Raw genomic sequence first — 18,499 nt, 5'->3', positions numbered from 1 at the left:
CATTTTCTGTTAATTAATATATTATTATAATTTACATAACTATTTATTACATATCTCAGAGAGACAATTTTGGCAATCGTCCCATAGTGTTTGAGGTCATTGTTTGTGAACATGATTTGATCAGACGTGTATTCTTTTTGAATCATTTCCGAGTTGATGAAGTTTGACGAACAATTCCATTACACATTAAATGTGGTGTATAACAACATGTTGCACAATTGATAACGCACAATCAATCATGTCTTGAGATGTAGTAAACTATCTGTACAAAAGAATAATCGTCTTTAGAAACTAATTTTCAAAAAAAACTATTTGCACCCGGTGCTTGGCGCGGATAAACAGCTAATACCTTAATAAGCATTTAGCCTAAAATGCTGAATTTTAAGAGGTACAAGACCTTATGCAATATATACAATGAATTTATGCATACAGAAAATATAAAACTTATCTGGTCAACCATTGAAAAAAATCAATATATATTATCGTTTAAATTGAAAAAGTCAATATATATTATTGTTTAAATTGAAAAAGTCAATGTCTATTATCATTTGAATAAGTCAAGCATGCCTATTCAAATAATAAACCTATTTTTATAGGAAACGTGACGATAAATTTGTTATTGTTTACGATATCTCTACCTACTTATTATTTATATATCCGATCTAAAACCCTATTTTGTCAAATATCTTGATCGGTTCCTGCAGGAAAAATACGAAACATGTATAGTCTTTATGAATGAGATTATAGGTGTGTGTTTGTGTGTGTTTTGCATACATAAAACCTAACATGTATGTAGGTTGTGAATGCGATTAATGGTGTGTGTTGGGTGTGTTTACTACATACATAAACTCGCTCTCTATCTCCCTCTTTAATACAAGAGAAAAAAAACTACAGACATACACAAACTCACTCTACACAAAGTTACACTCTCTTAATGATGTATGTGTGTTTACAGGACCCGAAACAGCCAACGTTTTTTTCCTGCATTCTCTCTTTCTCGGTCCTTGCAAAAGAAAAAACCTTAATAGGTAAGTTCTTTGTGAAATGCTATTAATATACATTATAACCCCTTTTATATCATGGCTCTCTTTAATTGTGTGTGTGTGTGTCCTATATCAGCCACCAATCAATCTTATATTACGGCAGATAAAATATATCAGGTCTGCAATTGTTTTTTATACCATATATATATGCAATTGGTGTTTAAATCCACAAGTTTACAACATTGTTTTATATTTTATTTTTTCTACCCATAAATAACCGACAACCAATGTGTGTTTTTTTTCAGATTAAATCTACACGTTAATGGATGTAGCCAAACAACTATTTTTCTTTCTTCTTGCCGGTGACACTAAAACCAGTGAGAAAGTAAGAAAAAAACAGCCATAATCCAATATTTTTTTGGTAAGAAATTAATGTACGAATACACTAACCTTTAAAAGTTAAAATCCAATTATTTTACTGTTTTTCATCTAAAGCTTCAACCCTAATACACCAAAAAAATAACTCATGACAAATCTGCACTCTAGATCAGATTTTGAGAATCTACTAATTACAGCAACCAACTATATTTCTACTTCATTGTAGAGTAATGAACTTTGAATATCTACCGATCACATAATCCTACTTTTATTTTATTTCTTATTAAAATGAAAGTAGGATGCTCTAATTAGTAAATTTACAAAGTACATTGTTGTAAAGTGAAGTAAAATTAATGTAGGTTGATGTAAATGGTATATTTTCAAAGTGTATTGCTAATATGAAAAAAGATGATTTGTTTTAATAATAAAAAAATCAATGATACCACATTCAGTGTAAAAATATACCATTTTTGACAAATTAAGACTATAATTACACCATATTTGTATAACTTAAACTAAATTATCGTTGTCATAAATGAAAAAAAGATTAACAAAATATAAAAGACATTTTGACATTGAAAGCATAAATTAGTTTAGGGCTAGAAAATAACTTACTTAGTCTTGGGGATGCCTTTAAGTGAAAATCCATATGATGTTTACCATAAAAAATACAAGACACTCAATGATAATGTAAACATCCTCAAACCCTAACTGTATGTTGCTTTTTTAATTAGATGCATACCATTCTGGATGTTGGTAGTAGTTCATATTGAGTTAATCCTCAAACCCTTCACTTGCAAGGAAACATGGAATCAAAATGCAAGAAATTCAATGATAAAATAAACAAATCAAATAAATTAACCTCATAGGTATTTTCCCTGTTCTTATTTTTTTCCATCATCCTTCAAGAGATTCTGATATATTCACAACAATTGACACAAATCCCCCCAAAATCAACAACCCAACAAATCTGGTTAGGTTTTCTACAAATTATGAAATGTAACAATTAACAACTTTTATATAAGGAAAAGATGGTACAAGATCTAAAAAAAGAAGCAATGGTTAATTACATTAGTAGGTGGTAGGAAGATGCAATGATAAAGAAACAAACACTTCATCTTCATTCCTCTGGGAAAAAAGTACAAAAAGAGTTAGTATGGTGGGGACTGTGAGAGAGATAGAGGGGGAAAGCTTTCCGGCAAAGGCAGCAACACCGAACGGATTGTGGCTTTGGAGGATGTTGTCAACAAGGCTGTGGAATCGTCTGAGGCTCGCCAGGCGGAATTTGCTGATCAAATCCAACAATTAACCCAGGCGGTGGCGGAATTAATGGTGACTGTGGGTGGATCTAAGAAGAAGCAATCCAAATACGACTCGCCATCAGACCCCAGCGACGAGTCAGATGAAGACTCGGATTTGTCGGACAGAAGTTCAAGATCAGGAGTTTCAAAGCGATCGAGGAAAGGGAAAGAGGGAAAGAAACGAGACCTGGTCCGTGATTGTAGGAAGATGAAATACCAATTTTCTCAGGGGACGATGCACAGGGCTGGCTTTACAAGGTTGAAAGATATTTTGAATTGCATCAATTCCGTGGGAAGGATAAATTGAAAGCTGTGGGAATCTGCTTAGAGGGATCACCTCTGTCATGGTTTCGTTGGAAGGAGGAGAAGTCGCCTTTTGGTTCATGGTCTCGTTTTAAACGCAAGTTGCTGGAGAGGTTTCAACAATCACAGGAAGGAAGTGTCAAAGAGCAATTTCTTGACATCCGTCAAGAGGGCACAGTTCGGGAGTATGTTGACAAATTTGAAGGGTTCGCGGGTCAGTTATTGGGTGTTCCGGACGACATAATGGAGTGCACCTTCATCAAGGGGCTGAAACCGGAAGTCCGGGCGGAGGTACGAATTGCTGAACCGGTTTCACTGGAACAAGCAATCAGGGTGGCAATTAAGATTGATGATAATAAGGGGGGGCAGAATTGTCAAATCGGGTACGGCAGCAAAATCAGGACCCGGTTCTGTGTCTAAGGGGGAACACGGGTTCCAAACCAAACCCAATCAAGTTAATACTAACCCAAGTCAGCTGATGAAGAAAGAGAGTGGGCTTAATTCAACTTTTAAAAGGCTCACAGAAGCAGAATTTCTTGATAAGAGGGCTAAGGGGTTATGTTTTAAATGTGACGGGAAGTTTGGGCCGGGTCACCGGTGCCCAAACAAATCGTTGCAAGTTATGATGGTCCATGAGGAGGGTGATGATGTGGAACCGGAGGATGAAGAGGAGGAGCACGCTCACTTTGATTCCTTGGAGGTTTCGCTGAAATCAGTGAGTGGGTTAACCCCTCCTCACACGATGAAGATATGGGCAGAAATCGGAGGCAATAAGGTGGTGGTATTGATAGACTGTGGGGCTACTCACTCGTTCATCTCCAAGGCCACAGCGGGGAGGTTAGGGTTGGAGAGTTTGGGTAGGCGTAAGGTGGCAGTGACGCTAGGGAACGGGAGGACGGACACAAGTTGGGGGGCTTGCAAGGAGGTCATACTAAACCTTCCTGAGACTGAAATAATTGAAGATTTTTTTCTATTGGACCTGGGCGGGTCGGATCTCATATTAGGAATGACTTGGCTGCAGCGTTTGGGGGATATGGTGGTCAAGCCTTGATGAACAAGGTATTCCGAACGTTTTTGAGGAAGTTTGTTCTAGTTTTTTTTTTTATGATATTCTCGTGTATAGCAAAAACGAGAAAGAACATGTCCAACATTTGTCCTCAGTTTTGGAGATGTTACAATTGAATCGGTTGTTTGCTAACCAGAAAAAGTGCATCTTTGGGCAAGCTCAGGCCGAGTACTTGGGCCATATCGTATCTAAGGAAGGAGTTGCTGCTGATCCTTCGAAGATCAGTGCTATGCTTGAATGGCCGGTCCCAAAAACCTTGCGCGAGTTACAGGGTTTTTTGGGTCTCACGGGGTATTATCGTAAATTTGTCAAAGATTATGGGAAAATTGCTTGGTCGTTAACAGAGCAATTGAAGAAAGATGGTTTTCATTGGACCAATGAAGCTACTGAAGCTTTTAACTCCAGCAGGCTATGAGAAAGGTACCAGTTCTTACACTTCCAGATTTCTCAAAGGAGTTCATAGTTGAGACGGATGTGTCCGGTTATGCATTGGGTGCAGTTCTACTCCAAGATGATAGACCAGTGGCTTTTTATAGCCATACTTTGGGGGCACGGGCACGATTGAAGTCGGTGTATGAACGTGAGCTCATGGCCATCGTTTTTGCCATTCAGAAATGGCGCCAGTATTTGCTGGGTCGGAAGTTTGTGGTTCGTACTGATCAACGCAGCTTAAAGTACTTACTCAAGCAACGTACCGTGTCGGAGGACCACCAAAAATGGCTCTCTAAGCTGATGGGGTATAATTTCGACATTGTTTATCGTCCGGGAAAAGAAAATGGGGTGGCAGACGCGTTGTCTAGGCGGGTAGAAGTCCCAGTTATGGCTTCGTTACATGCTAGTTGTCAGGTGGATTGGGCGGAACTTTGGAAGGAATTAGATGTGGACCCGGGTATTCAAGCTATCAAGCAAAAGTGTAGTCAGGGTGGAGACGAAGTTGTGGGGTATACGTGTGAAAACGGAAGGCTGTTATTCAAAGGAAGGTTGGTTATTCCAAAAGCTTCTCGTTGGGTACCAATTTTATTTAAGGAATACCATGAGGGAGTGGTGGGAGGACACTCAGGAGTTCATAAAACGTACCAGCAGTTGTCGCGTGAAGTTTTTTGACAGGGTATGCGGACGGATGTTGCCAGGTGGGTGGCGGAGTGTGATACGTGTCAAAGGCAGAAGTACTCGACCTTGGCTCCCGGGGGATTACTTCAGCCCTTGGAATTGCCTTTGAGGGTATGGTCTGATATCGCTATGGACTTCATAGACGGTTTACCAAAGTCAGAGGGTAATACCTTCATTTTTGTGGTAGTGGATAGGTTGAGTAAGTATGCCCATTTTATCCCTCTTAAACATCCTTACACAGCGCTGTCGGTAGCCGGGGTGTTTATAAGGGAAATTGTTCGTTTGCATGGGGTTCCGGAGTCTATTGTGTTTGATCGGGACAAGGTTTTCGTTAGTCAATTCTGGCGGGAGTTGTTTAAAGCAATGAGTACGACCTTGAAGAGAAGTACAGCGTACCGTCCTCAAACGGATGGTCAAACTGAAGTGGTGAATAGGTGTTTGGAGACGTATTTAAGGTGTTTTGTGCAGGATGCGCCCAAACAGTGGGTGAAGTGGTTACCGTGGGCAGAATTTTGGTATAATACCTCTTTTCACACGTCCACTAAAACGACTCCTTTTCGGGTTTTGTACGGTAGAGATCCGCCACAGCTGCTATATTACGGGAACAAACGGACACTGGTGGGTACCATTGAAGCATTCTTAGAGGAACGGGATCGGGTGCTGCAGGAACTGAGGGGGCATTTACTAAAGGCACATCAGCAGATGAAGTGTGTAGCTGATGGAGGGCGGCGTGATGTTTCTTTTCAGGTGGGTGACCAGGTATTCCTCAAGTTGCGACCTTATAGACAACATACGGTGGCAAGGAGGAGGAACGAGTAATTGGCTCCTAGGTATTTCGGGCCATTTGAAGTTTTGGAGAGAGTGGGACACGTGGCTTATAGGCTGAAACTACCGGAGACAGCTAGGATTCATGACGTTTTTCATGTCTCCCAATTGAAGAAGTCGATTGGGAATCGTACTGCTACTCCACAGTTACCAGCTACCCTCACGGATGAGATGGAAGTGATTCTGCAACCGGGTCAGGTGGAGGGGTTGCGCGAGGCGCTTGAAGGTCGGGAGGTGTTGATTAAATGGAAGGATTTGCCTGAGTATGAAGCAACTTGGGAGCTGTTTGCTGCAATCAACAGGCAGTTTCCGGAGTTTAACCTTGAGGACAAGGTTCAACTTTGGCAGGGGAGTAATGATAAGTCAGTCTTTGCAACTGAGAGGCGTTTTGGGAGGGTCTATCAAAGACGTGGCTAGGCTCAAGTTTTGGGATAAGGGTTTATTTTTTATTTCAGCTCATAACTATTAGTTAGTATTTAAAGATAGTTTTATCTATTATTTGAATTAGGGTGTTTGTTATTCTGGATTTGTAGCACGACGTTATAATTATAACGCTCCATAGCTTAGGGGTTTTCATCGATTAATAAAATTGAGTCTTTGACTATTGGGAGATTACCTGTTTCTCAAATAACTGATTTGTTAGTTGGTTTCAGATGACAATGTAAAGAAGAAGAAACAAAACAGTTTAAGGAAGAAGAAGATTTCAGTTTTACCTTGGTGGAATAAGGGTCTTCTTAGTGAAATTTAGGAGCCATGTTTCGCCGTTGACAGAGTAATAGAAGAAGTCGACCATTGGAAGATGATCGGCTCCGACTCTACGATTCTAACCAGAGGCAGGGGTGTCGACTTGGAAGAAGGATACACTCAATCCCTCCAAGGAGGTTTGTATATATGAAAACAATTTAAATGTGAATTATGGGTTTTTTTTTTTGGCTTTTATACGACGGGTTTTAAGTCAATAAAAAGGGTTGAACGTTAGGTAGTATTTTACAAAATAGTCCCTAAACTACATACAACATCTCTTTTGATGTAGTCCAAAAAATGAAAAACGTGATCACATTCTCTGTTAAACTCGATTTCCTTTATTTGTTAAATGAAAGAAATGTTGATCCTTATTCCGTAAGATTTCGTTGTAAGAGAAAAACCGGAATTTTGGCATATAAGCTCAAGTAAAACAAACTACTACAATACCAAAATGAAATCTTGATATAATTAAAAATATGAAAAAATAAAGTGTATAAATAAGTTTTAATACCCCATTCTATTCTATATACTTTGTTCATTAGAATATGAAATGAAATGATTTTAGAAGAAATTGATTGCTATAAAGAAAAACTATCTGGTTATGGAGAAAGAGAGAATTTATTATAGTTTTAATGAAAACAATAGAGGATACAAATAACTTCTAACATGTAGAATTCTTGAACATGCTCATTGTTAGTAATTTGTGTTCCTTAAAATATAACATATTTTCAAATGGAAATAATTGTTAAGTGAACTTGTTCGCCGCCCGTCTGTTGTGACCAAAAAACAACAAAAATCATAATTATACTAAAAAAACAATGATTTAATGAGGGTTGTAATCAACAATGTAAATTTATATATAAAAATAAAAATATGCAGTTATTTAATCCATAACAAAGTTTTATTTTTTAAACTATTTGCGCAAAAAAACTAATGACTTTTAAAAACGAATTTCTAAAAAAATTATTCGCACCCGTCGCTTGGCGCGGGTAAACGGCTAGTGTGTGTGTGTGTGTATATATATATATATATATATATATATATATATATATATATATATATATATATATATATATATATATATATATATATATCATTGTTCTATTTTTGTCCTATTTGCCTATTCATATATGAATACTTCTATCTTATTCATGTATTGTATATTTTCATTTACCAGAAAAATAAAGGAACACACACACCAAAGAAAAGAAAGATTCAAAAAGAAAAAAGTCCAGCAAAACAAAAATGACAACAGTCTCCAACACCAAAGAAAAGCAACAACTAGAAGATTTAAATTCAGATTTCGAAAGAGTCCATCCAAAAAGCTAAAGAAAAAGGATTCACCAGATAAGAAAGTACGAGTCGTAAAAGAATTTTATTCTAAGGAAAATAGATGTTCAAGAGTTGTTACCGACTATCTTCCAGAGAACAAAAAGAATGTGTACGATCTTTGGCTACACCCATCAACTCATCAACCCACACACCAAAACAAGACGCCCACAGAGCGCCACCCGTGTGGGGGTGGGCTGTAAACAAGCCATAATTTCCCTGACCAGTCTAGGTTTGCAGGTTGTAGTTACAACCGTTTCGTAATTATCGCCATGCTACAATAAAAATGATTTAAATTAGCTAATTATTTAGTGTTTCTAGACTAAAATGGCCACTATTCCAAAATAGAATTCAGGACCGTTCTTCGTATTTTACAAGTTCTACGTATTACGAACTAAATGTTTGCATTTCAAAGTATAACAATGTTGTTTTTTAGAGTTTTTATTTGTCTTAGTTGTTGCTAATACTAATAGTAATCATAAAAAAAGCCTAAGTACCACCAAAATTGACACTTTCTATATATTTTAGACTATATCTACGTATTTCAGACTATATCTATGCATCCGGAGTGATGCGGATTATTTTATGGTTTTACTTGTCCTATTAATCACATATAATTATACAATAAGCATAACAACCATTAAAATCGAGCCAACACGAATTATTTCCGGCTAATCAAATATAACCATACAAAAAACACTCAAACTATTTTTTTAAACATATAGTCACATAATAACCTACAAAAGAATGGACATATACCCATTAATATTGGAGCTCTTCGTTTGTTTCATTTGTCAGACTGTATATTTCGAATTAAGAGTAGTCCCAAATGCAATCTAATGCAACTCTGAAATGCCGTGAAGTCTAAAATGAATGTTCTGATTTTCTGTAATGATATATACGTATAGCGGTGTAGGGGACTACAATAACAAGTCATATCATTCACTTTACACCTTCTCCCCGAGTTCTACTTAAGGAGAGATATGGATGGGAATGGAGAGAAAGTGAGGGATGTTCCCGAGTTTTTTTTGTAAATTCAATAAAGGAAAGAGAAGAAAAAGATTGACAAAAAGAAAATGAGGGAAGGAAAATTTTCTTTATTTCGCCTTGTTCCTGAGTTTCCGAAACATATGTATTCTAGACTATGTGATCTTTTTTCAAAATTTCATTAAGCATATGTATTTTTCTAAAAACATGACAAATTTGGTTATGTTGCTCAGTAATTTCCAATCTCAACCCATTTAGAAATTTACCTGGTTTATTTATCTTTTGCATATTTGAGAGTATGCAACGGTTTGCGCCTCATAGGCCGATAATCATGTCTTGAGATGCAAGATGCGAACTTGCATTGCACTCCTCGGTACCAATTGATTACAAAATCTGCCATCGGCGTCAGCTATTGTGAGTTTGCAATGTTAATTTTCCGGCGGAGGTGTTGCATAATGATTCTATTTTTTCACCCTGTCTCGTATTAATTTAATGTATACGCTTCTGATTTGATATACTATTTACGATGAGCTCTTCGGATATAATCTGCACTGCTGTTCGTGTTTTTTTTTATCTCCATGTTTGCTTTACCCTCTTATATTTGTCCTAAAAAAACAAAAAATTTTAGTCGGCAGACAAAATTTGTTGATCCAGGATGACGGACTATTAAATCATCTGAATGTATGTTTCCTGTTTTTTACTTGTAGTAATCAGTGTTGGAGCTTCTTACGGCATCCACACCCACAAGCTATATATATATATATATATATATATATATATATATATATATATATATATATATATATATATATATATATATATATATATATATAACTGATGGTTTTTCTATATACTTGTTTTAGCCAAATTTAATTAACCCATGAACAACAAAATATAAGTTGAAATTGTGAATCTTGATTTTTTATTTTTAATGGCATAACCTTTTTGTTTCAGCATGCTGAAAAGTTGGACAGTGAGATTATATATGACAGGGATCTTGATTATGATTATGTTGGTTTTAAAACCCTAGAGTAATATTATCTCTTGAAGATAGAAGGGAAGGTTGTCGAAAGGCCTCAACATATGCTGATGAGAGTTGCAGTTGGGATTCATAAGGATGACATTGATTCTGTAATCAAGACTTATGAGTTGACCTCACAGAGCTGGTTCACTCATGCTTCTCCCACCCTCCTCAATGCTGGGACACCCAAGCCCCAAGTATGATTTGTTCTCACCATTTCCTGTTAACTGCATTCTGCTATTTGTTTCCTTGCTTTTAACACGGAGTCGATAATGCGATTTGTAGCTGAGTAGCTCTTTTCTGTTAATAGTAAATCTTCCTTACAAACCCAGGGGAAAGCTAAGAAAGTTGTCAAGGCACAGAAACTTTGGTATGAAGTTTTCAAGTCCCAGATTGAAACCGGAACCCCTTACATGCTCTTCAAGGTAATTCAGTAAGATGGAAGATTTTCTAGTTATATATATTATGTTTTGTTTTTCATATTTTCATAAGTTAAGTTATGATGCTTCATTCTTAGGATTCTTGTAATAGAAAAAGCAATCAAAAGAATCTTGGCACCATCAATTCTTCGACTCTGTGTGCTGAGATTATTGAGTACACAAGTCCAACAGAAACTGCTGTGTGTAATCTGGCATCCATCGCATTACCTCAATTTGTTCGAGTGAAGGTATGTTTTTAGAGAAATAGATTTGAAAATGAGGTCATTAATTAATGTATTTTCGCAAACAACAGATTGAGAACTGGTCCTAGTCCCACTTTGTTCCATCGATCTTTTTGTATCCAAGTCTTGTTTTGAGTCCAATGCATGCCAAATAGTGTACAACTCGTTCGTATCAAGTGGGTTCTAACTCGTAAATATGATTAGCCCATTTTAATATGGTTATGATTCATTTGAACTTGTATTTAATATATTTATTTCAGGGAGTTTCAGCAGAATCTCAACCATCAAAGCTTGTTGGTAGCATTGGTTCTGGCAACAGATACTTTGATTTCGACAAACTAGCTGAGGTCTGGCTTTGAAACTTATCACGGGTTATGCTAAGAAATAGCAACGTACTTTTCATTGATGTTAACATCCTACTTTTTCTTTAATTACAACATTGCACTATCTAAATTTTTCTCCATTATATTATAAGAAATTTTCACTACTATAACTTTGTTGAATTTTCTAAGTATAAAGTCCTAATTTGAATTTTTCTATAGAACAATGCTATTGTTGGGTAGATTATTGAAAGGACACTGCTTGAAAGTTATAATGATTTTATTGAAAGTAGGATGCTATATCTTGCATTTATCCCTAGAATCTATTATTACACCATGATCGTAAATCTTTGCGCGTGTTGTGTAGGGCAGATCACATTAGTTGTTACCACAAATCTCAACAAAACCATCGATGTGAACTATTACCCTGTTGAAACTGCAAAAATGTCAAATAGAAGGCATAGACCCATTGGAATTGGGGTCCAAGGTCTTGCAGATGCTTTCATATTGCTTGGTATGCCATATGATTCACCAGAGGTAAATAGTTTTCTTCATTTATTTTATAATTATTCTTAAATAGCTTGCTGCTTATTGACTTTTATTTATTTATTTATTATTTTCTTTTTTGTCTTGAAATGCAGGCGCAACAGTTGAATAAAGACATATTTGAGGCCATATACTGAAAGCTTCATCTGGATTAGCTAAAAAAGAAGGTGTCTATGAAACATATAATGGGAGTCCTGTTAGTAAGGTGTGTCTCTTTGGATGTTTACTTTAAAGGGTGATGCTTCTTTTACCTTTTTGCCCCGAGGGTGTAGTACACTTTGTTTTGAGTGGTATCTTTGAAACTGACTACAGTTATAGTGTCAGAGTTTCAATTCAAATGTGGATTGGTTCCTTGCCAGTCATTTAGCAGGGTATTATGTATCTGATTTACATCTCACATGATGCTCTTCGGGTTGGGAAAGTATGGACCATCTTAGGGGTTGTTGGAAAAGTAACCTTTTTGTAGAATTATTCATAGGGTTTAAGAAATTTTAGCTAATACCCTGTTATTTTTTTTTGTAATATACTTTTAGGGGATTCTCCAACTAGACATGTGGGATGTAACGCCGTCGGAAAAGTGGGACTGGAAAAATCTTAGCCAAGAATGGCGTACGAAATTCCCTTCTTGTTGCTCTCATGCCAACTGCTTTAACAAGCCAAATTCTTGGAAACAATGAGTGCTTTGCGCCATACAACTCCAATATCTCGAGTCACAGAGTTTCACAGTGCGTAATTCTATGGTCTTGCGTTATGGAATGAAAAAGATTGTTTGTTTTATCATTTATGTGATGGAATGGATCATTCTTAGAGAACATGGCTAAGGGTGGTTTTTTTAATTCCACTATGGAATGAAATGCAAAATTGCAATATATATATATATATATATATATATATATATATATATATATATGGTTTTTATTTAAATAACTTCTAATGAAATCCATGATTTGAAGTAACTTATGATTCTATTCCTTTTAAATAACTGGAAAATATGTATTTTTTTTTAATGTCACCTTATATGGGTTTTGATAAGCTTTTATTATGTTTAATCTTTGTAGTTGGAATATTGATTAACTATTAAGTAAATTATGTATAGTGGTTGACTGGTAATTGTGTTTTGTAGTGCTACATGTTTTGTTGTGAACAAACATTTGTTGCATGACATAACTCAAATGGGCCTCTGGTCTCCTGATCTGATGAATCACATGATCCCGGACGGTTCTGTTCAGAAAATTTCTGTTATCCCTGAAGATTTGAAAGCTATTTATAAGCATGATCTAAATTACAATGCCTTTATTTTTATTTATCTTACCTTTATACCTTTTTCTGGTGTTGTTGGAATCAGAACTGTTTGGGAGATCGAGCAAAGGACTTTGGTTGACATGGCTGTCGACCATGGATGCTACATTGACCAGAGTCAAAGTCTCAACATTCATGTGGATCGACCCAACTTTGACAAGCTCACTGCACTGCACTTTCATGCTTGGTCCAAGGTATATCAACTATTTTAGTTATGGTTAAACTATGAAATTGTTATAATTTTAAAATTATTACTAAGCCATGTATCTTCTACCAACCCCCTCCCCATGAAAGTGTTTTTTTTTTCAACCAAAAAAAAAATCCGAGAAATAATTAAACGCTTGGGGTAAATGGAAAGTATAGGGCTAGAATCGGGCAGTTATTTCATTCCCTGATTTTCTTTATTATGTTTTCAAATTTGCATCAACTCAAATATAACTCCCATATACCTTTGTTGATTTTGTTTACTATATAATCATATTTTTATTTCTCCTTATTTCAACATTGTCTTTTGAAAAATCTACTTAGTTATGGCAATGTCATTAAAGCAGATTTCAGTGCTATAATTTGGTAGATTTTTCAAAGTACAGTATCCTAATAAGAAAAAAAATTGAAAGTATAAGGCTAGAACCTGGCAGTTTTTTCAATGTATGAGAAGAAAACAAAAGTGAAAATGTGAATGCTCTAATAGAAAAGAATAAAAGTAGAAGGCTATAACAAACAAATAAATGGAAGTATGTCGCCATTTCTTGCATTTAACCCGACATACTTCACCGGGTTAAGTTTTGTTTCTGTTATCTGCTAATTTGGTTGGCAAAATATTTATGTTTCTGGACATCAGGGGATTAAAACAGTATAGTTGGATTAAATGCAAGAAAAAACAGTGTTGTCACAATATTGTGCTTTGAAGTTTGAAAATTCAACCTAATTATAGCAATGTCATCCGAATATAAAACAATTTTCAGTGCCATAATTAGGCAGTCTTTTCAAAGTACATTGTCCTAATAAGGAAAAAAAATGCATGTATAAGGCTATAATTGGGCAGCATTCACAAAAGTCGCAAGTATAATGCTGTAGATAGAAAGAAATATGCTATAATACACAAAAATTGTACGTACATCGCTATTTCTTGAATTTAGCCTTTTTTTCTGGGCATCAGGGGCTTAAAACAGGGATGTATTGCCTGCGATCTCGGACTAGAGCAGCTTACTTTTCATACTTGACTTGTGTAGGTAAGGTTAGGATAATGATTGAAATTGTACGCATTTTTTAAAATGCATAGTTAAAATGATTGTGATGATTGCAAAGGCAAGGTGTGATGAAGAAGATAACACAAATGATGTGTTTCTTGATGAACTGTGAGGAATGAATGGATATGACTTGTGGAAGTTAAAATTGTTTGGTCAATTGATTAATGAGGTTGGAAACGTATGCGTTGAGGTCTTGTTTAAGATTTTAGAGTTTGGTATGTACTTTAAATTGGAACATGATTGGATTATTTTATATTGTGTGTGTGAGTTCATGTCACTCGTAATGGACATACGTAGGGTTGAGCATAGGCGGGTACCTGCCCTTATTGAATGGAAACCGTTGAACCAATAGTTCCTAAAATATTGGAACAGCTTACGGGTTCTTTAAATTTTGGGTCCGATTCTGTTATTGGGTACCTGGTTTCATAAGTCTTTAAAACTTGTAATTATGTAAACATCTTCATTAACAAGTTATGCAAGCAATGCCATGAATTTATACATACAGAAAAGGGAAGAAAGGAAATAAATTACTTCTTAATGAAATGGTTAAGCATCTTCTTTACAATTCTGTCAAGCCATGACCATAAACGTTATTCTCCTAGGGGATGGTTCAAATTAAAGACACCCCTAAAGTGAGTGCGTGAGGACAACTATTAACCATCGGATGAATCAATTAGATGCTACTAATAAATAAGATTAGTTTTTTTTTTTCAAAATAGAATTAAATACTACAAATTCCGGAGAGGGCTAAAATAGTAAAATTGCTTACAGAATTCAAAAGGAAACTTAGGGGGTGTTTGGCTTAGCTTTTCACAGCCAAAAGTCCTTTTTGTAAAAGAAAAAAACAAAAAGATGTTTGGCAAAATAGTAACTTTTGGAGTTTTAATACAAGGAAAAACAACTTTTTGGAAAAGTCAGGATTTCCTGACTTTTTGTAACTTTTTGGAAAAGAACTTTTGAGCTTTTAAAAGCTAAGCCAAACACGCTCTTAGCTAGCTTCTTAATCAAATTCGATCATATCCCCTTCATCTTCTCCCACAAAATCGTTTTGTGGTGCAAGAGGAACTATCAAAAAATTTGAAAGATTTTCTGAGAATCAAGATAATCCGACCGATTGCATTCCGGTATAAATATGTTAGTATCATAAAAGGAAACCAGGAATGAGAACTCTACGAAGCGCTTCGAGAATGAAGGCGAGTGCATACCTATCGAAGTTTTAAAACACCGAAAGTACTGCAATCGATTGATGAAGATAATTTTGTTAACATTAACTCAGGTATGTAGTACTTCTAAGTTGATTTTGAGTTAAGTTTTTTTTAAACATGACGATGTGTGGAATTTTTTTTTTATTTATTTTTATTTTTTTTATTTTTATGTTTACTGAGTCAAACTTCAATAGCGATCATATTCAAAAAGGAGAAGATTTTGAATCATTTTGGGAACAATAATGTTATATTCGTATAGCAAGTTAGGGTTTTTTTTGTTCATACAACATAGTCGATTTATAAAAATATATGTTAGACATGGTATTCTAGTCTGCATGTGTAGGTAAATAATAACTAAGGTTTGTAATACTTCCTATTTGATAGTATGTTAGGGTTTTATAAAAAAGACAATTTATGGGTTTTTTTTTGTGTGATGTTTACTGAGTAAGATTAATGTATTAATCATATTCTATAAGGAAATATGTATTGCATACAACCATTTTGTGAACAATAAGTTTATATTAGTATAGCAAGTTAGTGTGTTTTTTTTGTTGCTAAAACTTAATTGATAGGACTGATATAAGAAACTAAAAAGAGTCATGTACTTTGGTATAAAATTTGTTATGTTTATGTAATAATGTTAATAATTGTATTTTTTTTGGTTATGTTTATTGAGTAAAATAATTCTATTGATCATATTCTATAAGGAAATAGATATTGAATACAAGCAATTTGTGAACAAGTAGTTTATGTTAGCAAGTTAGTGTTTTTTTTGTTGCTAAAAAGGAATTGATATGACTTGTATAAGAAATTTAAAAGAATCATGGTTCTTGGTATAAAAGTTTGTTATGTTTATGTAATATAGTTAATAATTGTTTTGTTGATTAACTTTTACATGATCATAAAGTCTTGCTATTCTGGATTCCAATATTGTTGATGAGAGAAAAAAGAGAAAAGGTCATAATGGAAGAAATTTGTTTAAGAAATCAGAAGAGACAGAGGAGAAGAGACAGAGCAGGTAGAAGATGTAATTGAAGATAAGAAGAATAGAAAGCTACCAAGACTAATAGTGGTTGTGGATAAAATTGATGATGAAGTTATTAATGAAAGAAGGGTGAAAGTAAAGAATGAAAAGATTGAATATGAAGCTAATAAAAGAAGAACAAAGGCAAAGAATGATAAAACATCAATTTAGAAATTCCAAATGAGATAACTAAGGGGGTAAAAGGAAAGGACTATGCTATGATATATTGAGAGTGAGGAGGAGGTAAAAAAATGTTACATGATTTAGAAGGTTAACTACACTTATGTCACCAAATTCGTTGTATCTTGCGCTTAAAAGCCTATCAAAAGAACAAAGGAAAGTAGTAAAAGATACGGGGTTTGGTGGATTCATAGGTATGGATCTGTATTCATTGTCGGGAAAACTATGTTATTACCTTGTTGAAATTTTTGTAAGCAGCACATGTGAAATCAGGTTTTAGAAATAGTGAAGTAAAGATTACCAAAGATACAATGCATTCTATGTTTGGACTACCAAATTGCGGGTTAGATTTCAAGACAGTGCAAAATTGTGAGAAAGTAGATCCTTTACTTAAAGCTTGGAAATACCAGTTTGAAGATGGTAAGTATAATATTACAAACTACTTGAAGAAAATATGAGGTACCCACAAATGTGATGACTTATTCAAGATTAACTTCTTCACATTGTTTATGAACACCATGCTGAAATAAGATATTAACTTCTTGGCATTGTTAAGGCATGGAAATACCAGTTTGAAGATGGTAAGTATAATATTACTGATGGGTTTGAGCCATAAGAACTTTCCTATGTGCATACGCAAACCCTAATTGCTTGGATCTAGGTTTCTCTAATTGAACATGCAATATATCCAAGACTTTCATGGCTAGATCTAATGTAAACTAACAATCAAAACATAGGAAAACAGATCTAGAATTGTACCTTGAGTTACTTGCTTGAAACCTTCTTCTCCTTGGAGCTTAGAGTCATAATTGTCACTCCTCTAATGGCTTACAAACACCAACTAGCAAGAAGATGATTTGAGAGAGGTAAGGAAGAGGGAAATCGGCTCTAGGGTTACTCCAATAACAAAGGTGTCGATTTCCACAACCCCAAGGGTCTATTTATACTATGAGCTCCTAGGGTTTCACCATAAAACCCTAATTGGATAACTTAGCCTCAAAGCAATCCAATATCCCTCCTAGATAAGCCTTGGACGATTTCTAGGTGATCCACATCCCTAAAATCGTCCAACCCATATCCATAAAGATTCTTATCTCAAAATACAACTATCACACATTTGACAGTTTATACCCCTTTCTTCAATTAATCTCTTTAAGTCACAAAATTAATTCCTAATTAATTTATGACTTATATTAATCAAATAATATTATTATTCCTTTAATATATTATTCTCATAATATATTAACAATAATATTTCTTCTCTCTTAACAAATCATCCTGTCAAGTTGCTATGGTGAAGGCAACCTAAAAGGACCATGCACAATCGGGTCAAGTACTTACCAAATATAGTTACAGCCTTAGACACTAATCCAACAGTCTCCCACTTGGATAAGTCTAGTAACTATAAATGCAAACACAATCCGATCAGCAATCGTAGCTCTCAAAGATGCTGTCAACTCTGATCTTATCAGTAACCTGTCATTTAGATAAGGGATCGTACAGTCCTCTGTTTTGATATCGTGCAGACGATTTTATGAAACATTGTCATACTTATTATCTAGCAACTATTTTCTCGATCTCAGATTTATTTGACATAGAACTTAATTGAACACATCAATTCAGTCCTGACCGGGCCTGGCACATAAGTCAAATCAAATCATTGAGTGGCCGTGATATCGCTCTTACCCTCTTAGGATAAAAGTAACAGATAAACTTCGACTTATATGCATCTACTTATCGACTAATCAACTATACACAACAATGTGTTTTATGACATCAATTTACTGATGCGGTTTCGCATTATCAATGTACAACCAATTAGTAAATAATAAACCATATATCTAGGTTTTAAGACTATATGATATTATCGTCTTGCGATCACCCAAAGTGATTCCAGCAAGCGCGAGTTTATTCCAATGCTCAAAACTTGTTCATAAGCACTCATGAACGTTGCAGCAAACCTTTTC

The 18,499-nt window shown here is 35.1% G+C and overlaps 2 long non-coding RNA genes and 1 pseudogene across 2 annotated transcripts; 2 read left to right on the top strand and 1 right to left on the bottom strand.

The window, feature by feature from the left end:
- Positions 1-699: 699 nt before the first annotated feature.
- Positions 700-6,818, bottom strand: LOC111896230 (uncharacterized). The gene is made up of 3 exons (XR_002851835.3): positions 6,680-6,818; positions 1,977-2,344; positions 700-1,003 (listed from the first exon to the last, which is right to left on the bottom strand). It is a non-coding gene; the product is annotated as an uncharacterized LOC111896230 (long non-coding RNA).
- On the top strand, positions 2,327-8,483 carry LOC111896231 (uncharacterized). Its single transcript, XR_002851836.3, has 3 exons — positions 2,327-4,024; positions 6,620-6,847; positions 7,888-8,483. It is a non-coding gene; the product is annotated as an uncharacterized LOC111896231 (long non-coding RNA).
- Positions 8,484-10,115: 1,632 nt separating this feature from the next.
- LOC111896243 (ribonucleoside-diphosphate reductase large subunit-like) lies at positions 10,116-14,276 on the top strand (annotated as a pseudogene).
- Positions 14,277-18,499: the final 4,223 nt, after the last annotated feature.

This window comes from Lactuca sativa, chromosome 3 (genome assembly GCF_002870075.4).
Source record: "Lactuca sativa cultivar Salinas chromosome 3, Lsat_Salinas_v11, whole genome shotgun sequence".
Taxonomy (NCBI): domain Eukaryota; kingdom Viridiplantae; phylum Streptophyta; class Magnoliopsida; order Asterales; family Asteraceae; genus Lactuca; species Lactuca sativa.
Note: the sequence above shows the minus strand (reverse complement) of the source record. Positions and strands in the feature narration are given on the sequence as shown.